Here is a 26,996-nt window from a genome sequence, read left to right as displayed (position 1 = left end):
CTGCCTGCGTGTTCCCAAGCCCCTCTCTACCAAGGAACCCACTGCTCATCCCCACTCTGCTCTGAGCCCTGGGCCTCCCAAATGCTCTCTCCAGCAGCCCAGGGATAACTCCCAAACTCCTGCTCCTCATTACACAGACCCACATCCTTCACTTTGCGGGACCTTCCCCTGCTGGACCAGGCCAGATGGGGGTGGAGTGGGGAGATTTTGCCCTTTCATAACCAAAAAGGGCCTCTCAAGGGGTTTTCTGAAGCGAAAGTGCAGCCTCCGGTTACAGCCTCATCTCAAACAAGGAGCAGCAGCCCTCAGCCCTCGATTTAAGTAGCAATGTTTTTGTTTTCACAAGATGGAATTTTAGAGTCACAAGCAGGACCATCAAGTCCAAGGTCATCATTTAACAGGTGAGAGGTTGATGGAGACCCAGGGATCAGGATCTCACCTGAAGAAAGCCCAGCAATTTAGGACCAAGCCTGGGGCAGAGCCTAGTCCTCTGCCTCCAGGTCGGAGGCTTCTCTCCCCACATCACCTGCTCCTCCACATCCAGTACAAAGAGGGGAGGCGGGGAGGAGGGAACTGACGTTTACTGAGCACTTACTATGTGCCAGGCATGATGCTAAGCAATTTCTGTGTGTTATGTCATTTAATTCTCACATTGACTCTTGAAATAGGAACTATTATCCCCATTTTACAGATGAACAAACTGACACCTGAAGAGGAAGCCCACAGTCAGTCTGCCAGCTCAGAACTGGAGTTAAACCAAGGCCAACTCTTTAGGGAGTTAAGTGAGCTTGGTCTGAAGCAAGGTTCTTATTCTTTATAACAATAAAAGCAAACATTGGTGGACTCCTTGATTGTGCCAAACACTGTTATGAATATTTTACATGATTCATTCTTGTTTAATTGTCACAATAACCCCAGGAGACATGTAGGATTATTCCCACTTTACAAATGAGGAAACCGAGAGGGGTGAGGTGATCTGCCCAAGCTCTCACAGTGAGTAGTGGGAGAGGTACATTCAAATCTAGATCCATCTGGCTCTGAGCCAATGTTCTTTCCACTCCCCTTCCCCCAGGGCCCTCACCACCCCCTTTCTGCTGGGGAAGGACAGGTGTGGGCACAGAGGCCTGTGCCTGCCTCTCTGTCTCCCACCAGCTTTAGAGCCTCTTTTTTTCCCCATTTGTGGATTCACTTCTGAGCACCTGGAATGTGGTTATGGTCATGGTGCCAGCCTAGAAGGGACAGTCTCTCCTTCCCTTCCCTGTGCCCACCATCCCACTCCCAGGTCTCAGCAGAAAGGACTGGGTTTGGGGCTAGGAGGCCCCTCAGGGTAAAGTCCTGGCTGCCTGGCCCAGGAGGCCCCTGGAGCTGGATATTGGGCACCACTCAGGTACTGAACAGCTGATCCCTGTGGTCCCATCCAGGGCCAAGAGGGGATTTCCTTCCTTCCAGATACCCGCATCTACCCACTGGGGCCCTGTATCCCAGGAGTTGGTAGATAGAAGGGTGTCTCCCTAGATCACCAGCCACAGGCTTCAATTTGGCTTCCTTAAGCTTGGAGGGTGTTTCCTGGGGGGCTGTGGCAAGCTCACAGAGTGGAGCACAGGCTGGAGAACCAGGTCCAGACTCAAGTCCAGAAGAAGAAGGGCCTGGATCTGTTCAGCAGCCCAGGAACATCTCATCATGTCCCACTGGCTCTGACGGAACCAATCCCTGTGGCTGAGGGACCACAATGACCAGGCCGGCTCAGGCAGCTCACATGTTCCATCCCTAAAACTTGGACTAAGAGTGGGCAGGGGATGATCCCTAGGGATCCTGGGTCCTGGGTACTGGTTGAGTCAAAACCCAACCAACTGCCTCTATGACAGGCTTCAGACATTGTTTCTTCCATCCACGAAGACTCGAGGCTTCTCGGGCTTGGTACTGTGCCTCTCGCATCATTCTAAGAGCTCCCCTAGAGGAGGAAGGACCATGTTTCCACGCTGAAGGAGGAAGAGAGGAGGAGGGACGGTGGAAAGTGCACTTTTTAAGCACTGATTATGCGTTTAACCCAGTGTTGGCCTCTTTCACACAGATTATCCCTGAAAGTAAGGGAAGGTGATCCCAGGGGAGCAAACAGCCTGTGCAAAGGTGTGGAGGTGTGACACAGTGAGACTGCTGGCTGGCTCAGGTCTGGAGGCAACGGAGGTAGGGCGGGGAGGAAGCTGGAGGGGTGAACCAGGGCCTGGAATACCAGGCCGAAAAGCTGGCCTCTCGCTAAAGACTGGGCAGCCACTTGCGCTCAGTGTGGTCTCCTCTCTCCCAGTGGGGCCCAGGCTCCAGCCACCTACTACCGAGCCCACCTCACAAAATGAGACCCTCCTAGGAAGTGCTCCTGCCTAGGCCACGGTGGAGGCTCTTCCAGGGAAATCCCCATGACCCAAGCTCAGACCCTCCACCTAGTGAAGCCTTCATCTGGACGCAGCCTATGCCAATGTTCAGCGGGACTGAACAAGCAAGCAAGGAGAGATGAGCAACAAAAGACCCCAGCCCAGATGCCACTTGGCGAGCCAGTCTGCAGAAGAGCAGGAAGGCAGGTGCTGAGCAAAGTTGAGAAGACAACAAGTTTGTTGATTTTCAAACTACTTTTATGAACTAAAAATGAGCTGGAAAACAAAACAGTCACTACTATTTAGACAGAGGTACAGTGTTGTTCTTATTTTTAACTCAACTAAGATGATTCCCAGCCTAGGAACCACAGATCACTGTATGATTTGATCAATGTGTTAACAATCACTAGCCCCAGATTTCTCTGCAATTGATCTATACAGATGCCCACATGATTCTTCAGATTTGTCATCTCTTGGTCTGTCCCAGATGCCTGTGACCTGTGCATGTGCTACTGAAGCGTACACAGCTCTGACCTATTAGGGCAAGACAATCAAGTCTTGGGGTCTGGAGTGAGTGGGATTTGGGCAGGCTTCAAGAAAAGCCCTCAGGACATGTCTACAGAAGGTGCATGGCCAGGGAACAACCTGGACTTAAATCACAGCCCCATTTACAAGCCATGAAAACTTGGCCAAGTCACTTCACCTTTCTGAGCCTCAACTTCATCTGTAAAATGGAGATAACAACACAGACCCCTTGGAATTGTTGTAAATATTAAGAAATTGGATGCAAAGACAGCTGGCAAGATGCAGCACACATAATAATAGAGCCACAGAAAATGGCCACTTTCCACTTCTTAATCAATCCCACCAATTGACTGAATCCTTTCTTTTGCTTTACTCAGAGTGCCCACCCAACCCCTGCCCCAGGGCCCATCCTCAAAGCCTGCTGGAAGATAATATCCCCTTATAAGCTGACTGCCAAAGTCGGGCTCACTGGGTGGGGCCAACCAGCCTCAGATGGATATGTGTGCAGGGCCCTAGCCTGGAGCCTACAGCACGAGGTGTGATGTCTGTCGCCAGGTGATGACCTACCCTGAGTCAAAGCAACAAACAAAGCCTGCAGCTTCCCCTGGCAACGGCCCCACCAGGTGAGCCCATTTGTCAGCAGCATCTTGGCAGAGCCAGCGCTGCCAGGGCCCACAGGGCACTTGATCAAGACCTAAGTCTGAACCTGCCAGACCTCGTAGGAAGCAGAGCCGCTGGGGTCCACTCCCTGGGCAGGGCCACATGGGGTTTCAGAGATGCTGGAGGCCATTACAGATGGCAAACGGGTACATCCTCCTGCTCATTCAAAGAGTATCTGGTGGCAGCAGCCGTGCCACTCACTCAACTTCTGCCACTCCTGCCTTCTTTCTCATCATGGCCAGGATTGCCCCCGGCCTTCTTCTCCTACTCACCCACCAGAGGAAACAAACTGCTGGGCCAGGGGCCAGATCCGAGCTGCGTTCCAAGATGCGTTCTGTGGATAAAAGAATGGGCTCTGGAACCAGGCCTGGCTGGGTATGCACCTCGCTCTAGCACTTTCTAGCTATGTTGTCCTTGGGCGAGTTACATAGCTTCCCGTGACTCTGTCTCCTCCTCTGCAAAACAGAGATAAATATCTCATAGAGTTGTTGTAAGGAAAAGGAGCTCAGAACAGCCCATAGGAAGAACTCCCCAATTCTGCCTTTTTTTTTTTTAAGTTGAGCCAATATTTTAAAATGAGATTTAACAGAAAAATCTAGATTTCACGCTTTTCTTGAAAAATCAAAAATTTAGAAAGACACCCTCCTGGAAGGTACCAACTGGCTTTCCTATTGGACCAGTGGTTCTCGGCTCTGGCTATACCTTAGAATCAAATTAGAATCACCAGGACAGCTATTAAAATATTTTGCTAGACCAATTAAGTCAGATTCTCCAGGTGTGGGGTCCAGGAATCCTACACTGAAAAGTGCCCCCTGGTGATTCTAGTGGGTAGCCAGAGTCAAGGGTCTCTGTTTTAGGCAGACTGTGGACTTTCCAATTGCCCATGGGGACACTGGCTCTTTATCATTTCATTGTGGTTTGTTTTAATCATAGAGATCCCTGCCATTATTGCCCAATAAGTATTATTTTAATTATTGGGTCCCTACCCTTTCAAAAATGGGAAATAGAAACAGACCTACGAAGCCATAGGATCTCTCTCACACCTGACTGACTTAGCTCATTCATGTGCCCACCTGGCCCCACAAAGCAGTAGCCTGTGACTCTGGTCTCTGCCCTCTCCTTGACCAGCCTCATCCCACATGTCACCTCCAGACAGGCAACTTCAAGTTCTCATCTCTAATCCAACCTCATCATATCAGGAACTCTTGCTTTTCAGTGCCTTCACCTCCAATGCCTTTCCTGCCTTCCTTCCCGGTGAACTTCTATTCATCTTCCATTGCCCTGCTCAAGGGCCACCTCCTCCAGAAAGCCCTCCTCAATTTGCCAGGCAGAGCTGAAGTCTTCCTCCTCTATGTCCCAGAAGTATTCTGTGCATCTCCCTGTCTGTACACTGATCCCACTAGATTGGGGCCTTCTCAAGAATGAGGTCACAGATGGAGCCCCAAGACCTAGTTTAGGATCTAGTTTCCTGACCTCACGGGATCTTCATTCACCCATCTTCTCTCCCTCATGACTCCCCTTAGCACAGACCCCTCATGGCCTCTCAGCCTCTCCCCATAATTCCATAGAGCTTCAGTTCCCACTGCCAGCTGCCTCAGCCTCTCCTCATCTCTAAGCTCAGGTATGGGATCTGCTCAGGCCAGTTTAGCTCTCCTCACTGAGTCACAGTGAAAGTCTGGGTCTGGATTGGCTATCTTTGGATCAGAGCCCATTCTAGTCTAATTAACTGTGGCTGGAGCCGGGGAGGGGGTCATGAGGTGCAAATGTGGACTCCTTGAGCAGGTGTGAGGACGGGAGAGCTTCCTCTTCTAGGGGGTCATGGCCACTGCAGGCACAGTGATGGCCATGCCAAGTACACTTCCCCTGCAGGGCCTCAGGGCCCTCATTTGCTGACACCCTCAATGACCCCACTCCTCTCTGCTCTCTTCCCTCTCCCCCTCTTCAGCTCCTCCCCTGTCACCTCACATCTCCAGGCTCCCTCTCCATCCAGTGAATGCTCACCGTGCCCCTTGTCTGTCTCCTCCTCCTCCTCCTCCTCGCCTTGTGAACGAACCTGTCTAGGGCGATGTAGAGGAAGTCTGGGGTAGGTTTTCCAGATAAAATATGGGATTCTCAGTTAAATTTCAAGTTTAGATGCACAATGAATAATTATTTACTATAAATATGTCCCAAATATTGCATGAGACATACTAAAAAAAACTACTTGTTTATCTGAAATTCAAATTTAAGGAGATGTCCTGTATTTTTATGTGCTAAATCTGGCAACTCTAAAATGAGTCCCTTCAGTGAGCCACCCCCCCAACTCGGTGGAATTCTCACCTCACCAGGAAAGCAGGTCCCTTGATACACCTCTGTTGAATTACACTGAATGTGCATTTTCCAAGAAGGGGTCTCTCTGGGGTGATGAGAATCGGATGAGACTCAGAATTCTAGCACCACCTCTCTGATGTGTCCTTTAGCGACTTAAGAGAAAGGGGGTTCTTCGGTTGCTGTCACTGAGGAGTCCAGAGGTGGGCTGGTTGAGAGGCCTGAGCAGAGGCCCAAACCACCCTCGAGGACCCAGGTCCACTCTCCAGCTCAGCTTGCCTCTCCTGCGTGCCCACTCTGTTCACAGACAAATTTCCCCTCAGAATCCGTCACCTTCGGCGACGGCCGACCTCTGTGCCACTTCAGGTTTAAACTCTTTAAGCCACGGTGTGCACCTCCTTCCCAGAAGCTCCAGCGAAACTCCCTTGGCTTCTCATTGGCTCTGGTTGGGTCACGTCCCCATCCTTGAGCCAATCAGTTGTGGCCAGGGAAATTCAATGCTCTGATTGGCCAGATCTGAGTCACCCGCCACCTCTGGAGCCAGTGGGAGAAACCAATCCCCCGGAGCTCTCTCAGGGTGAAGTCCTTGGGGGAGAAAAAGTGGGTCCTTGGAGGCAGGAAGGACAGGTGACCGCTGTGGTCCAGCAATACACACCCTCTGCTCATCACACTCCCCACAGCAGTGATTCTGACATTTTCAAGAGGAGCACTCCTTTTCCATGTGAACACTTTCCCATATTTTACATTTAGTATTGGTTATATGACACACTACCTAATGGTTTTTTTAAATATGGATTCAGAAATTCCTTGAAATTAACTTGCATTTTATTCATCTCTTCAGCATCATTATATATGTATGTATTCAGCCTGCAGACAATGCCTGATGCCTGACAGTGCTCTATGAATTTGAGGACACCCTTCACGATTAACCAGTCTGCCTTCCTAAGAATGGACCCATAGAGTGCATCGCCACAGCCTTATGGGAAATCACTCAGCCTGCGTTTGAGAAGGCTTCTCAATGAGTGATAGACTCCTCTCCCACCTTGTTGCAACCCCTTCAGCAGGTGTGTCACTGAGGATTCTTTGGGTGTAAACAATGGAAATGAATCTTGCTAGCTTCAGTAAAAGGAAAAATATTGGAAGGCTGCTACTGGGAGTTCACAGGATCCAAAGGGAGCTGGAGCACCCGGCTTGGGAACCAAGAATGCTGCTGAAGTTAGATAGCAAATGGTACATTGCATTCACGACTGCAATTGTATGGTGAGGATCTTGACACAGAGATGGATGCACCAGGCTCTTCAGCTCAAGATTCAGTCTCAGAAAGGGAGCTTCTGTTTAGCCCACCTTTGACTAGGGAAGGTGGGACCCCAGCCATCATTCCAGTAAAGGAAACCAGAGTGCTGGCCTGCAGGGGAGGAGATACTGACAGCCAGAAGCAAGGAATATTCCTTGCAAGGATGACACACCCTTCAGGTGGTTTAGCTCAGGATACACCCTCCTCAATCAGGAGTGTGGTAGTCAATTATTTTGCTATTAGAGTTGCCACCACTTTTTTTTCTTTCTTTCTGGTTATTCTGGAAGCATTCATTTGGATTTTTCCCTGCTCTGGTTTTCTTTATGTTTCCATAATCTTTCGGCTCCTGGGTGGTCTGGTTTCCGACAGGCAGCAGCGTCAGCTGGTTCTCACAGAGTCCATGTGCTCATGGAGGAAATGTGGCCTGAGCCGATGTCACCACACCCACAGAAAGGAAGTGACAGCTACACAAGGTGGAGAAATGTATGTGTTGTATCCGTAAGGGTGACTTTGGTTACTAGGAACAGAAAACCCAATTCAAACAGCCGTAAATAATAAAGGCAATTTATTGGCTCACATTTTTTGAAAAGTCCTTCAGGAAAGGCTTGATCCAGCAGCTTAACAGTGCTAGCGAGGACCCTGTTTCTTTCTCTTATTCAACTTGCCTTTTTCAAGGCTGGCTTCCCTTACAGTCCCAAGACACCTCCCAGCAGTTCCCAAGAAAAAGATCATGTCACTGAAGGCTAGTAGGGTATCAGAGAAGAATCTTTGTTCCAGAATTCCCAGCAAAAGTCCAACGTTCACTCTGATGTGATGGGTCTAGATCACATGCCCAACACTAAGCCAGTCACCGAGCCAGAAATGAAATGCACTTACTGACTTAGCCTCACTCCTGGCTGGCAACAGAGGTGGAGTCAGTCCCTGGAATTACACGGCTCCCCAAACCAAAATCAAGGCTCTCTGGGAGGGCAGAGGGGTGCTGAGAAAGCCACCCACAAGGAGCCCACTGCATTGGGAAGCCACATACATGGGAGTTAGTTGATTAATTATCATAATTGCAGCTCCTATCATGAAGCGCATTAAGCATTTCACATGCATAAGTTTTGTGATTTAATGAATCATCACAGAACCCTGGGAGGTAGCTTTTCAATACTGTTTTTCAGAGAAGAAAGCAAGTTTAGTGAAGTGACTTGAAGCATCATAGCTGTTACAAGTCAGAAACAGGATGTGAACCCCAAAGTCTGTCTGCTCCCAAAATCCATTCTTCTAATCTGTACCCTAGCCTGACTCTTAATAATATGCAAGGCACTGCTGGGGACTCCAGAAAGGGAGCACACTTATTGAACAGGGCTTAACTGAGCACCTACTATGTGTCAGGCAACCTGCCAGGCTCTGAGTACTCAGAGGTCAGTGAGGTGCAATCCCTACCTTCTCAGGTTCCTGGTCTAGACAAGGAGACAGGCACAAACCCATAATGACACCACAATGAGAAGCGCTGTTTATTGCTGTGCTGGGTACGTCATGTACATTATCTCACTAAATCCTTAAATATACACTGGGGAGGATGGTCTTATCCCTTCTGGATTCCTGAGTTAACAGGGAGACGGTGAGGTTACGTCACTCCAGATCACTCAGCTGACTGGGCAACTCTACTTGGTCTCACTTTCTGGAAGCTGATGGGCCGCTTGCAAAGGTCAGATCAGCAAGAAGACAGCTACATAAGGTACAAGTTCACTAAGAGTTCAAGTCCTGGAGGAGTGGAGGTGCACTGTGGATTGGGGTGAACTGGAGAAGGACAGGTTTTGCTGAGCTGTGGAGAGGAGGGTAAAAAATTCAAGGTGCCTGGGCTGGCACTGGTGCCGACCACTTGCTCTGGGGATTTGTCTTTGCAATATTCCCACCTCCGGGAATTCCCATCCCAGAACCCCAAACAGGAAAACCTGCTTCACTCTCTCGATAACGCTCAACCCCCAAGGTTAGCACAAGAGAATTTTAATGGCGCCAATTTACACCCCTTCTTGGTGCCAAGTCTTCATCTGTCTGTGATCACCCTGCAATGTAGGGATGTAAACCTCATTTTACAAGCAAGCTAATTGAATCCTACAGACAGAGCTCAGAAGTCATTGGGCCAGAATGCCACCCCCAGGCCTGACTCCAGGGTTCTTGCTCGTCCTGAGACACCGAAGTTCCCCGGGCTGTACATATCCTGGCTGTCAGGGGTGGAAGAGGCTGTGTTCATCCTCAGTCACCCTCCCCTAGGCTCCTCTCTGACTAGCCCTCTGACTTGGGCTTCTGGCTGTGGACTTTCTAGAAGCCTCAGGAAACTCACTGCAGATATTCCCTCAGTGGGGAGCTGGGATCCCCAAGCCTCCCTAAATCTACCACTCATTTCTCAAAGCCTTCATGGAAGAGATCATTGCAGAGAAAGAACCATGGAGAACAAAGGTTTTGAAGACAGGTAGACTTGCATCCAGACTTAGCCATTCACATGCTGTGTGACCTTGAGCAAGTCATCTCCTGTCTCTGAGCCTCAGTTTCCAGAGTAGTTAAATGAGAGCCAATTATCTGCGTGCTATAGGTTTCTGTGTAAGCCGCTGGAGACCTAGAAGCCAGCCTTCAAGTGTGGTATCTCTTCCCACCCCTCCCCCATCACATCAGGTCCCAAATTCTATTCATTTTATCTCAAAAAGTGTATTTCAAATTCATCCTGTCTTTTATATCCCTTCCCTCATTCAAGCCACCATCATCTCCCACCTGGACACTGTAAGCCAACCTCCTCTCAAGGCCTGCTTGCCTCCTTCAATCCATTCTCCATAGTGTAGCCAGAGAGATCTTTTAAGAACATATATTTGATGATGCCGTGGCTGGTTACAGCTCTCCAATGGCTTCTTACTGCTCTCAAGGAAACTCCAAAATTCCTACTGCTGCCTCCACAGAAGCCCAGAGGGGCTGACTCTGCCAACCTACCTACTCATCTCTTGTCCTCTCCCCAGGGCTCTCTGCACCCAGCATCACACCATTCTGTTCCCTCTGCCTGGAAATCTGTTCCCCATTCTAGGCCAGTTAACTCCTATTTATGTGTCAAATCCCTATTCAAAGGCTAATTCCTCCAGGAAGCCTTCCTTGATTTCTCAGATCAGATCAGGTTCCCTCATTTATTGATCTCACTCTGTACTTCTTTATGGCACCGATTACAATTATAATTATATAAGTATTGGCTGAATTAGTCCTTGAATATCTGTCTTCTCAATCATGGATGCATTGTTTTTGCCTCTTCCTCAAAAGAATGCCCCCCACCAGTGGTCTCAGAGGTTGCTCTAGAATTAGATTGGATACGTGGATGTTGACATAGGAAGAACCATGGTAGGGACACTGGTTGGGGCAGATATCTTCAGGCCCCATGGAGAATGCCCAGATGAGAATGAAGCCCCAGGCGGAGAAGGTACAAACAAGAGACAGAGCAGCTAAGCCTGAAATGTTCTTTTGCCCTGGAGCCAGCAGCATCTGAAAGTCTCACAATCATGTGATGCCCCCCACCCCTTGTGTTTTGTTTTGTTAAGCTGGTTTCACCTTGCAAACAATAGATGAGAGGAGGCCAAAGCTCCGTGGAGGTGAGGACGGTAAGTCTGACTTCTTCCAGGCTGTACCCCAAGCTCAGAGTCTGCTCCACTCCTGTTTGTTGGATGACGGCAAGTAGGCAGCCCATAGTGTGGGACCGAAAGGAGCAATAATTAGTAACAAAGAGGATGTCCTCTTTTTCTCCCATCACACAGATGCTGTCAGCTTGACCAGAACAGAGCCTCCTTGATGTCCTGACTCCAGGACCCTCCTCCCTCAGGAGGAGACCAAGCCAGCCCTCCAGCTGGGGCCAGCTTCTGTGACAGCAGACTTCTCTTGGGTCCTCCCGCTCGTGCCCTCCACCTCACTCTCAGATCCCTCCTTCACTTCCTGGAATATTCCAGAGCTGACCTATCACCCAGGTGCACACCCAAGTAGCCAAGGCAACTGTTTACTCTATGCCTTAGAAACCATCTCCAGCTTGTGGCAGTAGGCACCCAACACAGCTGCCCTCTGCCCACAGCCTGGCCGAACAAGCAAAGGTGTTTCCTGCTGGGATTGGCATCGCCAGGCTGGGTTTCCTATCCATGCATAACCCCCCACTGCTCCTGCCACCCTAGCTCCCCACAGCCCCAGTGCACCACACACTCACTTTCTGGTCTGTCTGGGAGCCAAGGGGAGAGGGAGTCAGAACTCACTTTTTCTTGCTCCTCCAGCCACACTTCCCAAGGCATCAGCAAAACTTCTCGGGCTCTGGAGTCAGAAAGACCTGGGTCCAAGTCCCCCTCTCCACCTGCTGCTCTGTGACCTCAAGCCAAGCATTTCATGTCTCTCAGCCTCCTTTCTCCATATGTAGCATGACGATAATAACTGTAACCACCCCCTTTGGGCTGTTGTGACTACGAAATTGGCATAGTGCCTGACATGTGATTAAACACTGGCTGGCTGGAGGAGCCCTGGTCCAGGGGCTCAGCCCTTTCCTGGGGGGACACTGAGGGCTCAGCCCTCTCCTAGGTGAGCCCTGTGCTGAGAGAGTCCTGCTTTTGGGGGCAGCCACCTGGCTGGAAGTGAGCCAGGGGGGTTGAGCTGATGCCACATTCAGGTTCCAGTACCCTGTATTAACTTGACTTGTGTTCATTTCAGGGGAGGCTCTGGGATGTCTGATGGTGGCTTGGGGATCTAAAGAGCTCCCAAGTTGTCTCTGGACACTGCTGATGCCCTGGTGGTCCCGTCTTTGCCCTCTTCAGGATCTTCAGAAACATACACACCCCTTCCCCTCACCCTATCACCGCTCCAGAAAACACAGCACAAGCACACACCCAGTTTCCCCAGAGTTTTGCTCTTTCCTAAAAAATCAGTTCCCCAACCTGTGAACACTGACTTTGGAGTCAGCAAGCGAGGGGGTTCTACTGGCTGTGTGGCCTCGGACAAGTCACCTCGCCTCTCTGAGCATCATAGGACAGAGAAAACATTACCTAACCTCCTGGACCCTGTGAGGATTAAACATGGAAACTTAAGGAAGCTCTGGGCACTGCAGGCCCTACATAAATGATGAGCATACATGGCAAGGAAGTGACACATTTGCATCCCCTCACCCTTCCCTTGCTTGCTGTCAAGGGAGGGTGCCAGCTTGAAGCACAGAAGCAGGGAGAGAAGTAAGAAGAGGGTGAGGCAGGCATCAGGCCCCGAGCCTGGCCCCTTCTCTTCCCACCCTGGGTTCAGCGTGCAGACATCCCAGCCGGCAAGTCCAAACTCTGTCCATGCGCCCCAGACGTCTGCTCCACGGCCACCTTGGCCTGGCTATGCTCACAGCTGCAGCACAGTCCACCCTCGGGAGAACGGGCTGGGGCCGGGGCCCACACAGGCCCTGGAAGCCGGCTCAGGCCTCTGAGTGTGGCAGGTGTTCCAGCAACTGGAGGGTGGTCTACAGGGAGGACGTGGTATGAGCTCTGGGTGGGCATCCCCTTGGCCCCTCATTCTGTGGGATAGAGTGAAGAAAATGGAGGGCCAGAGCAGGGTCTAGGGTCAAGATCAGGATCTCGTTTGCCTAGGTCTAAGGGCAATTAAGAACTGACTAGATCCCTGTTCTTGGGACAATGAGAGCCTAGCAGAGAGAATAGATGTTAAACAAGGAATTATAAGAAAGTGGGATCTATGATACAGATGCCTGAGGGGAGAAAGAGCCCAGCTTCACCTGGGTGGGGTCCACACTCTGCTCCCCTACTGCGGTGCCCAAGGCCCCTCCTGCTGCACGGTCCCTTCCCGAGACCCTGAAGGCAGGATGTGCCAGGAGTCACACCCACAGCGCAGCACTAGTCCTGCCATGCTCTGGGACCCTGTGTTGCCCAGGGGCCCTGGGCCAGTGCTTCCCAAAGGATGGCCCCCATACCAGCTGCAGATTGCTGCCCACCCCAGACCCACTGAATCAGATTCTCTGGGGCAGGACCCAAGTCAGTTAATAAGCACCCTGGGGCTCTGATGCTCCTTGAAATTTGAGAACCACTGTTGGAAGGAATATGCCCCATTCGTGCATTTATTCAGCATCCTTTGACTGAGCACCTACTGTGTACCTGAAACCGTCCTAGGCACCGAGAATACATCTGTGTGTGAACAGGCACAGCTCCTGACCTTGGAGCTGACATCCTAGTGGGGGAGCAGTGAGACAAATCAGTACATGATGAGGTCATCCGGATCATGGTAAATCCTTTGAGGACAACAAAACGGGGGCAGAGCAGACAGGGAAGGCCTCCTGGAGGAGGTGACAGACATGAAGGATTCAGAGCCAGGTATGTCTGCATCCCCACCCTAACCACTCTGCAGCACTGCCTCCCTTGGCTGCTCGGCCTTCTAATGCAGAGAAGCCAGGGAAGGCAAGGATGATGGTGGGAAGATGTGCACACTCCTCCCCTAGAGAAAAACCTTCACCAACTCAGCGTGGAGGGAAGTGGTGATATAATGCCCACCACATATAAATAGGCCCGTCCGCTCCAGAGTCACCCTGGAAACCTGCGGTCAGTTTGGACTTTGCTTAAGGCCGAGCTCCCTGCCACCGGGAGCCCAAAACGGCTGAACAAACTTCGAGCTTCACATGGGGCTGGCCCTCGATGAGTTCAAGGCCAGAGCATTTCTCCAAAGTCAAAACCGCAACAGGAAGGCACAGAAACAGTCTTCTGAGGAGGCCCGGCCTGGTGCAAGGGCTCCGGTCAGCCTTCCCAAAGGCCATCGTGGAGGAGGAAGGAGGGAAGCTAGAAATGTCCCTAAGCTCCAAAACCTCTACCCTGCCCAGGTGCTGAAACATCACCGTGAGAACGGGGGATCTGGGTTAAGCGCTGCCCTGCATCCTCACTCCCAGAAGAAGCGATGTCTTTAGGCCCTGAGACAGGAGAGGCTCTGTGGGGTTTAGTTGTGCTGACTGTGTGTTCCGAACTTTCCTTGACTGTTCTGATTTCAGATCATTTGTTCCCACCTCCTGTGGGAAATAGCCAGTGACCTGTCAGGAAATAGGATCACCCTGGGGGTTTGACAGGGAGTCTGGAGCCCAGGTTCTCGGTTCTGGCTCTGCCACTTGGGCTGGTCTCCCTTCCTGTCCCTGGGCCTCGGTTTCCTGATAGTGGGCACTGTGGCCTAAATCAAAGGCAGGAGCCCCAGGCTAATAATCTTCCCTGACCAGAAGGAGGGATGTGGGCTCCAGAATGAAGGTGGTGGCGGCCCTGAGTCGGGGAAAGGACCCTGGGAGTCAGGATGAGGCGTTGGGAAGCAACCCGCTGGCTCCTCCTTGTCATCTCCACCTGCTGCTCGGCGGCCCACTTCCTGCCTCCTTCCTGCCCTTGCGTCCCAAGGGAGCTTGACCTAGAGTAGACCTGAGCCCACACTCCGGTTGGGGTGGCAGCCAAAGCCAAGCTCCAGGGCAGGGCGGCCTCCTGCGGGAGTGAGGAGAGGCTTTGGCACAGCTGCCCAAGCCATCCCATGACCTTGACTGGCAGTGAAGAGAGTGACCAGCACAGAGGCCTGAGTACCGTTTGTGCAAGAAACAGCACAGGAGTTGGGCCAGAATCTTCACTCCATTTTCTGTTCACCCTGTGCCCTTGACCACTCTCTTGGCCTCTGAGCTTCAGCTGCCCCATCTGTAGAATGGGGCTAATGATCCCTTTAGAGCCCACACGAAGCTCCCAAGAAATCATGCACCTACTCTGCTTACCTTGGCACCTGGCAGCCAGTAGTTTTAGAAAAGAAAAATTCCCTTCCCCCCCATAAATGTGTAAATTGAATTGTGCCCTTGATCCTGGTCCTAATATTTAAGTCTAGTGACTAAGCGTCTTTCACAAGAAAAACTGGACTTAATACAAAAATAAATCACTGCCATCACTCCCACTCTTCCCTCAAATCTCTGCACATTTGTCACCGAGTGAGGTCCTGTCTGGTGCACAGTGCCACGACCATTGATAGTAACTATCATTTATTGCACACCTACTGTGTGCTGGGCATTTCTGTCCCTATCCTATCACCTTCTCATAACAATGAGGAAAACCCCATTTTACAGATGTGAAAACTGAGGCTCAGAGATGTGATGTTCCTGATCAGGGACCACATGGAAGTGGAAAGGTACTCAAGCCCCACAGTCTGCCTGCAAAGCCCGTGCATTTACCACTAAGCTATCCTGCCTCCCAAGGTGGAGGGAGGCCTCCTCTCTCTCAGTGCTTCAGCAAGGGCTGTTACGGAGACCCTGGAGGAAACAGTGAAGGCTGAGTGGCTCCCCTAACCAACCAGCATGCGACAGTTTCACTAAAACTCAATTTCCCTACACGAAGGACTTCCTCCCCCCTTTTTTTAAGACCTGTGTTTCAAGGTGGACCCCAAGGCTGCTCTAAACCTTGGAGGGGCCAAGAATGGAGCTGTGATGCTGGGGGCACATTTCTAGGGTAATCATGTGTGCCAAGCCCAAAGTGGGCACATGAGGCCTGCCAAGGACAAGAATCTCCAGATATGTGCATTTGGGGCCATTCTAGCAATCAGGGTCCAGAAGTTACTGCAGCCGAATTCCTGTGATGCCTTAGCTCTCTCTGGGAAAACGCAGGTGTGCCTCCAGGCTGTGACTCAGTTGACACATATGTGGGCCAGCTGTGATGATCAGGGCTCTATGGTCTCTCCAGCCCCCTGGAGACCCTGGCTGGGGCTGAGAGCAGGTTGTTGAAGGCTTCTTGGAGAAGGGTTGAGCCGGCCCTGGTGGACAGAGAGGATTTGGGCATGTAGAGAGAAGGGCATGTTTTCTCCAAAGAGGCCTCCTTGCACAAGGGAGAAGGTCAGTCTTCATGGCCGAGGTGACCTGGGTGTGACTCCTTAGATGGACAGATGAGTGGGTGGGTGGATGGATGGATGGATGGATGAAAGGAAAGATGGATGCACACAGTTGGACAGACAGATGAGTGGATAGATGGGTAGGTGAATGAATGGGGAGATGTATGGACAGATGGATGGATAGATAAATAAAAGAAGGAAGAAAGAAGGATAAGTTCATTAATCCCAAGGCTGCAGTCTCTCCTGCTGTCCCATGTGCTTCCCCACCCCTCAGAACCCATCACTGATACACAAGATTATGTCACAGTATCAAACAACTGCAAAACCTCAATGGCTCCAAACAGTGCTGGTTTAGTTCCTGTTCATACTCCATGCTTGTGGGTTAGTGGGGGCTCCACTCCATGTGGTCCTCACTCAGGACCCAAGCCACCACCATCCTGCTAGTAGCTGGTAGCTGTCACATTGTCATCCCTAACTTTAAGGGAATGGACAGTGCATTCCCACCACGGACCCAGAAAGAGGGGAACCTGGATATTAGGGAATGCTGTGCCCCACTTCAGCTGCCTGGAACCACTGTCTACAGAGTCAGTGGGATGGAGACTGGGTGGGGCAGGGGAAACAGAGAACAAAGACCCTGGCCCATCTCCTCAGTTAAGGCATCCAGAGGCCTGAGGAGGCATCTTCACTCCCAGCTCCTGGGCCCTGCTAGCTGTGGGTGGAGATTTCAGAATCAGACATGAGCGCAAGTCTGCTTTAGCATAAGTCCTGGAGCATAAATCCTGTCCTGGTCCAGTCTTAGAAGGACCCTTGCTCCCAACTGTGCCCAAAGACAGGTCATGGGGCACCCTGTGGGAGAAATGTGGAGCATCCAGGCTGAAGGAGGGGGAGCCGGATTCTCATGGCCAAGCTCGTAAAGGGCAGAGCTGGGCCTCCAGAAACTCAGTCCAGAGGGTGTCCTTCCACCCTCCAACTGCAGGCAGGCACCTTCATAATGAGATGCAAGTGGCAGGAGTGAAATGCCTGCCCTTCCTCTGGCCAGAGTCCCACTGCTGAGAGTGACATGCAAACATGGGCCTCGGGGCAGCTGGGAGGCCCTTGGAGCCTCTCCCACGGGCCCAGGGTCCCCTTCCCATCTACAGGGAAGGAACACTGGATTTGAAGTTGGACAGTCCTGTGTTCCAGGCCCTGTCCTGCCATATCCCAGCTGAATGTCGTTGGGTGAGTCAGTTCACCCCCCTGAATCTTAGTTTCCTAATCTGTAAAATGGGGACAAAGATCAGCAGCCCTGCCTAACTCACTGGGCTCTAGAGAGTATGGAAATGTTTCTTTCATCATGACATGTCACACAGATGTGTACGAGGCATTGCCTTCTTTCCCTTCTCTCCAAACAGCCCAGCCAGGCCTGGATCCCCAATGACCAGCACGAGTCCTGCACAGAGTAGTGTTTAGCAATGTTTTGATGAACTGAATTGATTTGTTCTTGATTCATTTCAGCAGGTACCTGCCAACTCCAGGGCCAACACTGCAGGTGACTGGATAAGAAAGTCCCTTGGTCCTAGGAGGACATCAAACACATCCACTTAAAGATGTAAGAGAACAGGAGGTCCCAGGACATGCTGGATGCTAGATGCTTGTCTGTGTATCACTTGCTCACTGATTTGCAGCCCATCTCTCCCACCAGGCTGTGAGCTCCATGCACACAGGGACCCTCTAAATTCCCTGGCACATGGCTCATCTTCACTGAGTATTTATTGACTGGATAGAGGATCTTGTGGATCTCAGCTTTGTTTCCCCCCCCGGCAGTCCCTTCTCTTGCACCTCAGTTTTCTTATCTGTAAGATGAGAGGTTGGGAAAATACACTGAGACAACAAAGGACTTAGATAACTTAGTTTGCCAAGTACCTGGATCATCACGGGTCTGCAGTGGGCATGACTGTTATCATCATCGTTATCACTGTTACTAAGTGCTGTTGTAGAGATGAGAGCCATCTCTCCAGGGCTCGGAGGGCTGGGGGCCAGGGGAGCTCCAGCCCTGCCCACAGTCAGCCCTGAAATACCACTTACGTTGCAATCCACTGCCACACCTACAAGTCCCCCCTGCAGACAACGGTTCTTCTCATATTTTCCATGAGCAAACTAAGGTTCAGACTGATGAGAATTCACCCAGGTCACACAGCACTTAAGTGGTGTGACCATGGGAGAGAGCATTTCCTGAGTGTCTGCAGTATACCTGTCACTGTGCCAAGAGTGACACTTCCTTTGCCTTATTTTATCAACCCCATCTTCCAGGTGAGGAAACTGCGACTCGCAGGGATCATGGGGCTTGCCGAAGATCCATAGCCGATTATAGCAAAGGAGCACCTCCCACCCTGCCCAGGGCCTCAGCCTCAGCCCTCAGTGCCCATCCCACTCCCCAGGGGACTATGATCTGAGCAGTGCCCTGGCCACCCCCTGCTGCTCCCGGAAGTGCCCTGTGTCTGCACCTTGATCTCCACACCCACGATGCCAGGAAACCCCAGCAGGGCGGCCGAGCTGCTGGGTATTTATAGCGGACATGCAGAAAGCTGCCACCCCCATCTGTTTACCCAACAACGCTCTTCTAGCTGGACACGTTCAGCCCCGCCGGCCACAGACAGACCCTCACCGCCGCCTCATCTATTTTTTCCTCCCCACTTAATTTTGCATCATCCCAGTTTCCAAAATAAACTTCCCCAAACCAGCCGGACTCATTCTGGCCCAGAATCCTTAATGGAGAGCCCCCTTCAGCCCCAGCCCCCACATCAGCCCATAGGGCAGAGCCACCAAACCCAACCCGGCCCCTCGGCTGCCTTTGGCCTTGATTTAGAAGCAGCTGCTCCTGCCCCGGCGGGTTTCTGACACTCCAGTGCCGGGGTGTCTGCATTTGTGGGGATGCCGGCTGGGCATCTGTGTGTGTGGTTCCTGGCTGGAGGCCAAGGATGCTGCCCCTGTACCCCCAACTGTCCCCTCACACACACACACACACACACACACACACACACACACGGACACACACATACACACATGCACATGCAGCCACACGCACACACTCACATGTGCACACAGTGTCCCACAAGCTTCAGTCTCCTCCAGGGCTTCCCTCACATGTTGGGTGGCCCCTCTCTGCTCTTTCCCTGACCCCTGCTGACGTCTTCATCATAGGACCACACCCTCCTCCGTCTCTGCCCACCCACCACTCTGAACTTTTCATTCCTCAGACACCTCATGCCATCTCACCTCCAGACCTTAGCACATGCTATTCCCTTAGCCTAGAATACTTTTCCTCTCACCATTTGCTGAGCTAGCCTTACTAACTCCTCAGGCCTGAACTTAGATATCACCTCGGCCAGGAGGTCTCCCCTGACCAACGTAGGGGAGTACATCCAGGAAAGCCAGCTCTCTCATCCCCAGGAGGAAATGCTCCCTCACCTCAGGATCTGAGAGAGTCATTTAGTCCATCCCCCTGTGGCAGAAACCAGGGACATTCCAGAATTCTCAATCATTCCAGAATTACACTTCTAACTTTATGAAACTCCTTGAACTATGGATTTTTCAGGCAAACAATTCAAAAGACAATTTATTTCTTCTGATTTCTTTTTTTTTGCCAAGTATGAGGATAGGAAAAAACTAATGTTTGTCAGGTGTATCTATTCCCATTTAAAAAGAAGATACTCATCAGCCCATTTTCTGGATGAAGAAACTGAGCCTTAGAGAATTGCACTTCCTTTATTCAGCAGTTATCTATTGAGCCCTCACTATGTGCCAGGTACACGGTGGCACTAGGGACACAGCAGTGAGCAAGGCAGGCATGGTCCTTACCCTCCTGGAGATCATAATCCACTGGGACAGGCATATGACACAAAGAATTTTACGTATAACTATTTAATAACCATTTTGATTAGGTTGATAGTGCTTTAAGGAAAAATTCAGGGGGCTGAGAGAAAATATGTAACTAGGAGACCAAGAAACTTTCTTGGACATGACATGTAAGTCAAGACCTGAAAGGAATTAGCCCAGTAAAAGATGAGTTGAGGAGCATTCCAGCAGGGGAAACAGCACATGCAAAAGCCTGGAAGGGAGAAGGAATAGATGGTTTGGTGAAAGCCACACAGCCAGCGTGGACAGACCTGGGTCAGAGCCCAAGGCTAGGTGACCCCAGGGCCTTTGCTAATGCCTCCCCAGTATGAGGGCAGATTGCTGCCGAAGGAAAACAGCACTGGGAGCGATCTCCATTACTGCCTCCTTGTCCAGAAAGTTGGATTTCAGATATAAGTGTGACAAAGAAATTAACATCACTCATTCTACTAGAGAATGTTTAAGAAAATTAAGTCCTCCTTAAGACATCTCAGCAATCCATTTCTTTAAGTCTGAATAAAAACAAGTCAAGAAAATAAACATTCAAGAGCTACTTGGCACCACATGCAGTAATCCTTAGCTGTCAGTTACATTCCCTATTCCCATGACCTTAACAGAATCTCTTGTTACTTACCTTGAATAGTTCTTTACAAGTCAGACCTTTTTTCTGAGACTCCAGGATTACAGATGTCCAAGGACTTGTAGGTAATGTGAACTGAGAAACAGTCAAGTTCATACTGCCCACCCCCAAGTTCCTATCAGACCAGTGAGCTGTTTTGGGGTTCCCCAGTGTGCCAGGGACGGGTCTAATGGGGCTTTCCCACCCCTGAAGAGTTTGTTTTCTGGGTTGAATCCTAACAGCAGCTTCAACGCAGGCTCAGATTCAAACTTCTGGCACAAGGCATAGCGCTAACGAGGCTTCCATGTCCCCCAGATGACACTTGGCTTCCCAAAGGAATCAGCATCAATTCTAGCTCAAGTCACTTTCAAGAGTTAAGCAGAAGGCTCAGCCACGAGAAGTGTTTTCATCCCAGCCCTGTTTCTGGAAGGAAAGAGCAAGCTCCCAGCTGACTCAGTGAGGTGGGGTCAGGGCCCAAAGGAGCAGACCAAAGGATGAAGGCGGAGAGAAGTCAGCTTCCAGGATGCGATCCAGATGGCAAGAGCGGACCAGGACAAGAGCCCTGTCAGGGACCAGAACCACGACTTAAGGATGTGTTGGTGGATAAGACCCCAGGTCTGACAGCCAGGGGTGCACAGGGACCCTGTGATGACAGGCAAAGGAGAATGACCTCTGTGCTGATCTGTGAGGAACCCCTCCTTCAGATGGGTGGAGAAGGTAGGCATCACTTCTCCTGGGCAGCAACTGAGGGCATAGCAAAGTTAGAACCACTCTAGAGGGAGATGACTACCACTTCAAGATCAGGATTTAGAGTCCCAGAATCACAGGCTATTTTGGGTTTGTTTTTCTCCTCAGCTCTAGAAGAGACTTGACAGAGGACAGGTTAAGAAATCCCAGGGTTCCAGGCAGAGAAAATGGGCTTGACCTAAAGCAGGAAAGACTACAGAGTTAGACATGAGATAGACATGAGATTCCTGAACATCGTCAGATGAGTTTCCGATGGCAGTTCTCCATCCCTGAGACCGGAATGCAGAAAGACCTGCCCAGACTGGTGAGGCCCAATCAGAGGGGTCCAGCTTTCCTAAGTCTGAGGACCCCTCCTTCAGAGCAAAAGATTCCATAGCAGGTTGTCATCTACGTTGATGGTAAAATAGCAAAAAGAGACCATAAATGTTTTAACGCTTTTCCATGACTTTGCATTACATTCATCACAAAGTTCTCTATGACCATTGAAAAATTAATGGTACAGCCCAGCATCATCTATGAAATCTTCTGGCCTTCCTCCAAAAACAAACAAACAAACAACAACACCAAAAAAAGTTGAGCTGAATCTATTCAGCCTTTAAAGACAGGAAATACAGGGACGGAAGAATACATTAACTGACAGAACTTACAGCCAACTCAGGATGGAGACCCTCTACAGATCCACGAAGGTGATGTCTGCAACAATCAAGTCCATTAAAAAAAAAAAAAAAGCAGGTAGGGGATAGAGGAACATGCTCCAAATTAAGAAAAATTGAGATGTCACCACCAAATGTTCTAAGTGGACCTTGTCTGAGTCCTGATTGGACAAATCATCTGTAAACAGATGACTTTTGAAACTACTGGGGACATTTGATTAGGATGTTAGTGTTAATTTCATTAGAGGAGATGACAGCATGGCAGTCATGTCCATGGGTTTTGGACAGTAGTGTGCCTGTAAATGTTTTAACAACCGGCTCTCTGCGGTGGGGGATGGAGGGCGCCCTGGTTTGTAGCATTTGCCAATTTCCGTGGTGTAAATACTCCCACCACAGCTGATTTCAAGCTACCAACATGACATCACTGAACAAGGAGTTGAGAAGAGACCACACAGTTGGCTCTCAGCAGCCAGAAACCAGCTGGCTTCAACCCTCCACTGGTTTTAGAGATCTACACTGAAATATGTGCAGGAGACACAACAAGATATCTGGAATGTGTTTTGAAATATTGCCCTAAAGAAAAAGAGAAACAAGAACAACAAAAATGAGTAGATGAAGCAGATGGGACAAAATATTGCTAAACTGCTAAATCTGGGTGATGCAGACACAGGGATTTATTACAGTTCGGCTTTCTTCTATTGTGCATATTTGAACTTTTTCATAATAAAGCATTTAAAACTACAATCATCATAGACAGGCAAGAGAGTTTTATTCCAAGACTTCTAGGTGTGCGCACTGATTCCTGGACCCCTACCCTAACTCCACAGGCCCCCAGGGGTCTGAAGATAAAGAATGGGAACCACAGGCATTGACATCACATGCCTAAACCCATTTATCAATCCATCAACAGGTCATAACCAAGGTGTCTCCATGGACCCGGTACTAGGCAGAGGGCCCCCAAAAGAGAAAAGCGACACGGGTCTTGATTGGAAGTCCTGGGTTGTGCTATCTGCTAACAGAGTGATCTTGGGCAAGTTATCCCAACTTTCTGAGCCCCTATTTCCTCTTTGGCAAAATAAAGACATTAATAACTTATGGTGAGAATTAAATTGCAATGTCAGGCACAGCTCCTGACACACAGTAGGATGTTCAGGAAACACTGGCTTCCTTCCTTCCCAGAGGGCTCTGTAGAGGGTTGCAGGGACACGTGTGAGCCATTAAAGATGTGCAGAGATGGCTTTCTTCACACAAGAAAGTGGGTGCCCTATTGCCAAATCTCCCCATTTTTCAAGAGAAGCTGGGGGTCTCGCTTCTTATGTGAAATCTCCCAATCATGAAATGTTGTCAACAAATTCATACATTTAAAAACATTGGGCGGGCCAAGTAAAACACACCTGCAGACCACTGGAGTGTGACTTCTGGTTTAAACCATACAACAAGATGAAGAGCTAACATTCATGGAAGCTGGGCCCTGTGCTTCGAAGGCTTTACACACATTATCACACTGATTCCTCGCAATATCCCTATGACCCCCATTGCACAGGTGATGAAACTGAGGCTCAAATTGGCAAAGTGATCTGGCAGGGTTGGAAACAAATATAGGTCTTCCTGAGAACTCGAAGTTGCACTTTATCCTCTCTCTAGATTCCTAGAAGGGTCTTTAGGGAGCAAATGCCAGGCCCAGAGAGGGGCAGGGAGCTAGCTGCCCAGGGCCACACAAGCACACATGGCTGGCTGAAACTGATCAGGTTTCCGGTGCTCTTTGGGAACGAGGCCCCAGGGTGGACAGCTCTGGAGAAGACAACTGTGCAGATCTGTCCAGCTAATCCTGAGATGGTGCAGACCACAGTGGCAGGAAAGGCACTCTCTACTTTTTATCTCCTTGAACAATGCATATATAGACTTAAGAATGTTCTAGACACCAAGCCTAGGCCCTCAGTTTCTCATCTCAAAACTCTAGGAAGTTGGACTGGAAATCCCAGCCACCAGCTGACCAGATGCTCCATTACCGGGTGCTTCTAAGATCGGGCTGGAAACACAGCCAACCATGTTGCTTTGGACTCAGTCACTGAGAGCTGGCAATAATTTAGACACGCAGTATATGATTCTTTCTGATTAAAAACTTGGCCAGGTTTCCCTTCCTTGGTGAATTTTCATAGTTTTACCAGTAAAGGAGGAGAACTCACTCCAAAAATGGGCCACTCCAAAAGTTAAGGAACTGTTTCCTTCAACCAAGTAACAGAAAACAACTAACACAAGTTCAGATTCCCGTTTGTGTGGGGTGCTCAATGCACTGGGCAGAGAGGAGATTCAGAGGGTGGAGACCCCACCTCAGTCCTGGAGGGTTTATAGTAACTGCCAGGAGAAGCCTAGAAAAACCCCATGGCCGCACCTTCTGGACCCAGACATTAATCTTGACATACGGAAGATTCTTGTCTTTTAAAGAGTGTAGTGGGTGATTCAGCATCCGGAACACCTCTGTCCAAACCTTGGCTGTGCCACTTACTAGCCATGTGACCATAGGCAAGTCATTTTACCCCCTGTGCCTCAGTTTCTCTGTATGTAAAGTGGGAGTAACAATAATAGTGCCAATGTCATAGGGTCATTGATAATATCTTAAAGCACGTTAGAGCAGCACCTGGGTTTCACCACCCGTACGTGGGAATAACAACGGCATCTACTTCCGAGGGCTGTGGCCAGGATTAAATCAGTTAATATAAGCAAAGCATCTGGAACAGCAGCTGGCACATTGAATGTACTAGATACACGTTTGCTGTTATCATATGCAATCACTATGAAAGAGCTATTGATGGCTGAACTTTTTAATTAATTTGTACTTATAACTTCACGACTGAAGTGCTCTTGAAAGCTGGAAGAGCATTTCCTCAAAGAGACTTTCACATTAAGACTTTCCACTGACTCAGACCAAAGGACTCCTCCTCTCCCTTATCACGATCAGGGCGGGCCTTTCTGGCCGGGGACCTCAGCTCCCTCCCTCTCCTCTACTCTCTGCTCCTTCCAGCTCCCAGGACTCACACCCACTGCTTCATGTGCGTCTCCCAGCAGCCCCAGGAGAAGGGGAGTCAGGTAGCATTGTCCACACCTGACGGTACAGACATCGGAGGTCCAGCAGCTCCCCAAATGTCTGGAGCATGTGCTGCGGGACAGGGGCTCAAGCCCAAGTATCAGAGCCACAGGCACCGGCCAGCCTAGGGGCTGGGGATGTGGCTCTGGAGTCTCAGGGCCACCACTTTCCTTGGGCAAATCACTGCTCTAACCCTTATTTCCTCATCTGTAAAATGGAGAAGAGAACAGTACCTACTTCCCAGATTTCTTGTGAGAATTGAATGAATGACAGCATGTAAAGCAGTTAAAACAACGCCTGGCATACGAGGGCTCGGGCTCAATATTTTAGCAAAATGAGACATCCTAATTTGCCTGGCACAGTCCTGCTTTTTGCCTGATACCCCAGTAAATATTCCAGTTAGAGTCCCCAGTCACTCTCAAAGATGTCCTGGTTTGGAAAGAAGCTATGTGGCCACCCTAAAATAATTGCCTGCTGCTGTTTAAATTATTATTATTATTACTATCATTATTTTCCATCATACCACACTGAGACTCTAAGAAGCTAATATATTGGTTCAAAATAGTCAGTAATTCAGTACCACTCTTAGATGAGAGTGGCCCCTGCCCTTGGGACCCCGAACTCTGGTCTTTCTCCAGCTAAGCTCTCCCCACAGGGAGAGGAGACCATGGGGCCAGGGGACATGTCACCTGGAGCCTGTGCCCCCTCTAGACACCACCCCCTTGGTACTCAGGGCCCTGGGATTATCTGCCCATATGGCCCTAAGCCCACTTCCAGGATCCGGGCAGATCTCTTCTGCAGACCCACCCCCTGAGGTTGGGTGACACCACTGATGTGCCCAGCCCTGTGGCCAAGGGGTAGCCAAGGAGCAGCTCTTGGGGGAGGGGGGGATGGCGTGGACCAAGCTTGTGTGTACAGGCTGAGATGTTCACACGTGTGTGCACAAGGCTCCTTAAAGGGCAGGCCAGAGGCAGAGGTGGAAAAGGAGGGGGTCTCCTCTCCCTGTGCCCCCATGCTCTAGTGCGGGGTCTGAGGAGTCTGAAAATTCTACCTTCAGAGCTGGCCTTCCGGGTTGTTATGAAAGTGTGCTTGTCAAAGTAGGAGAATAGAACATATTTTATTTCACATTTTGTTAGCTTGATTTATAACTTGCAAATATTTAGACATATGGTATGTGAGCCTCCATCTGTACTCTAGCTCGGCCCCACAAATCCCTGCCACCTCCTGCCCACTCTCAACACCAAATGTTTACTGAGCCCCTCCTCTGTGCTGAGCCCAGAGGACTCCATGGAGTGAAGAGTACCCTTCTAGCACCCAAATGTGACCATCTACATGGGAGCAAACCTCATGCTCCCGGAACAGTGAAGAGCACAGGGTCGCGGGTGGGAGTGTGAGCCTGCTCTATGGCTCTGTCCCCAACCCTGGTGAGGTGGGGCAGCTCCCTGGCCCTCTCTGGGCCTTGGTTTCCCCATTTACACAAGAGAGCTTTCCAGCCATGGGAGGCTGTATAATGCGGGCTGAGGCAGGGTGAGGAAGAATACAATCAGATCAGGGACCTGGAGGGGGCGTGACCCGGCGATGGGCAAATAGCTCCCACCAGTCACTAAGGTGTGGAACTGATCACTCTGCACCAGCCAGGCACAGGCTGCGGCCCTTTTCTCTTCATTCATTCATTCCACAAACATTGCAGCCACCTACGCTGTGCCAGCTAGGGGCTGATCTGCCGGATCTAGAAGGATAAATAAAGCAAGCACACAGAAAACCAAAACGCAAAGCAAGACTTGGCAAGTGTGCTTGAGACCTTTCTTCATTTCCTTCCAACCTCACAAACCCCAGGTCTTATGTCCAATTCTCGGATGAGAAAAACAGAGGACCAGCAAGATAAGGGACTTGGTCAAGACCCTGTTGCTTAGGTCGCGCCCAGATCTTGTGGCCAGCCAGAAGCGAGGTTTCGGATTCCGGCAGTCTCCGGCCACTGTCCCAAGCTGCCCGAAGCTGGGGAGGCCCCGTCCAG

At 50.3% G+C, this 26,996-nt stretch overlaps 1 long non-coding RNA gene across 1 annotated transcript in view; it reads right to left on the bottom strand.

Annotated features, from left to right (window-relative positions):
• LOC116668160 overlaps window positions 1-6,200 on the bottom strand; it is an 89,619-nt gene extending 83,419 nt beyond the window's left edge. Inside the window, exons 1-2 of the long non-coding RNA XR_004325228.1 lie at window positions 5,871-6,200; window positions 3,824-4,006 (exon numbers count right to left, since the gene is read on the bottom strand). This is a non-coding gene — a long non-coding RNA (uncharacterized LOC116668160). The remainder of the gene's footprint in view (window positions 1-3,823; window positions 4,007-5,870) is intronic.
• Between the last annotated feature and the right edge of the window lie 20,796 nt (window positions 6,201-26,996).

Source organism: Camelus ferus, chromosome 13 (genome assembly GCF_009834535.1).
Source record: "Camelus ferus isolate YT-003-E chromosome 13, BCGSAC_Cfer_1.0, whole genome shotgun sequence".
In the NCBI taxonomy this organism is placed as follows: domain Eukaryota; kingdom Metazoa; phylum Chordata; class Mammalia; order Artiodactyla; family Camelidae; genus Camelus; species Camelus ferus.
The sequence above is the reverse complement of the archived record's forward strand: the minus strand, read 5'-3'. Positions and strand labels throughout refer to the sequence as shown.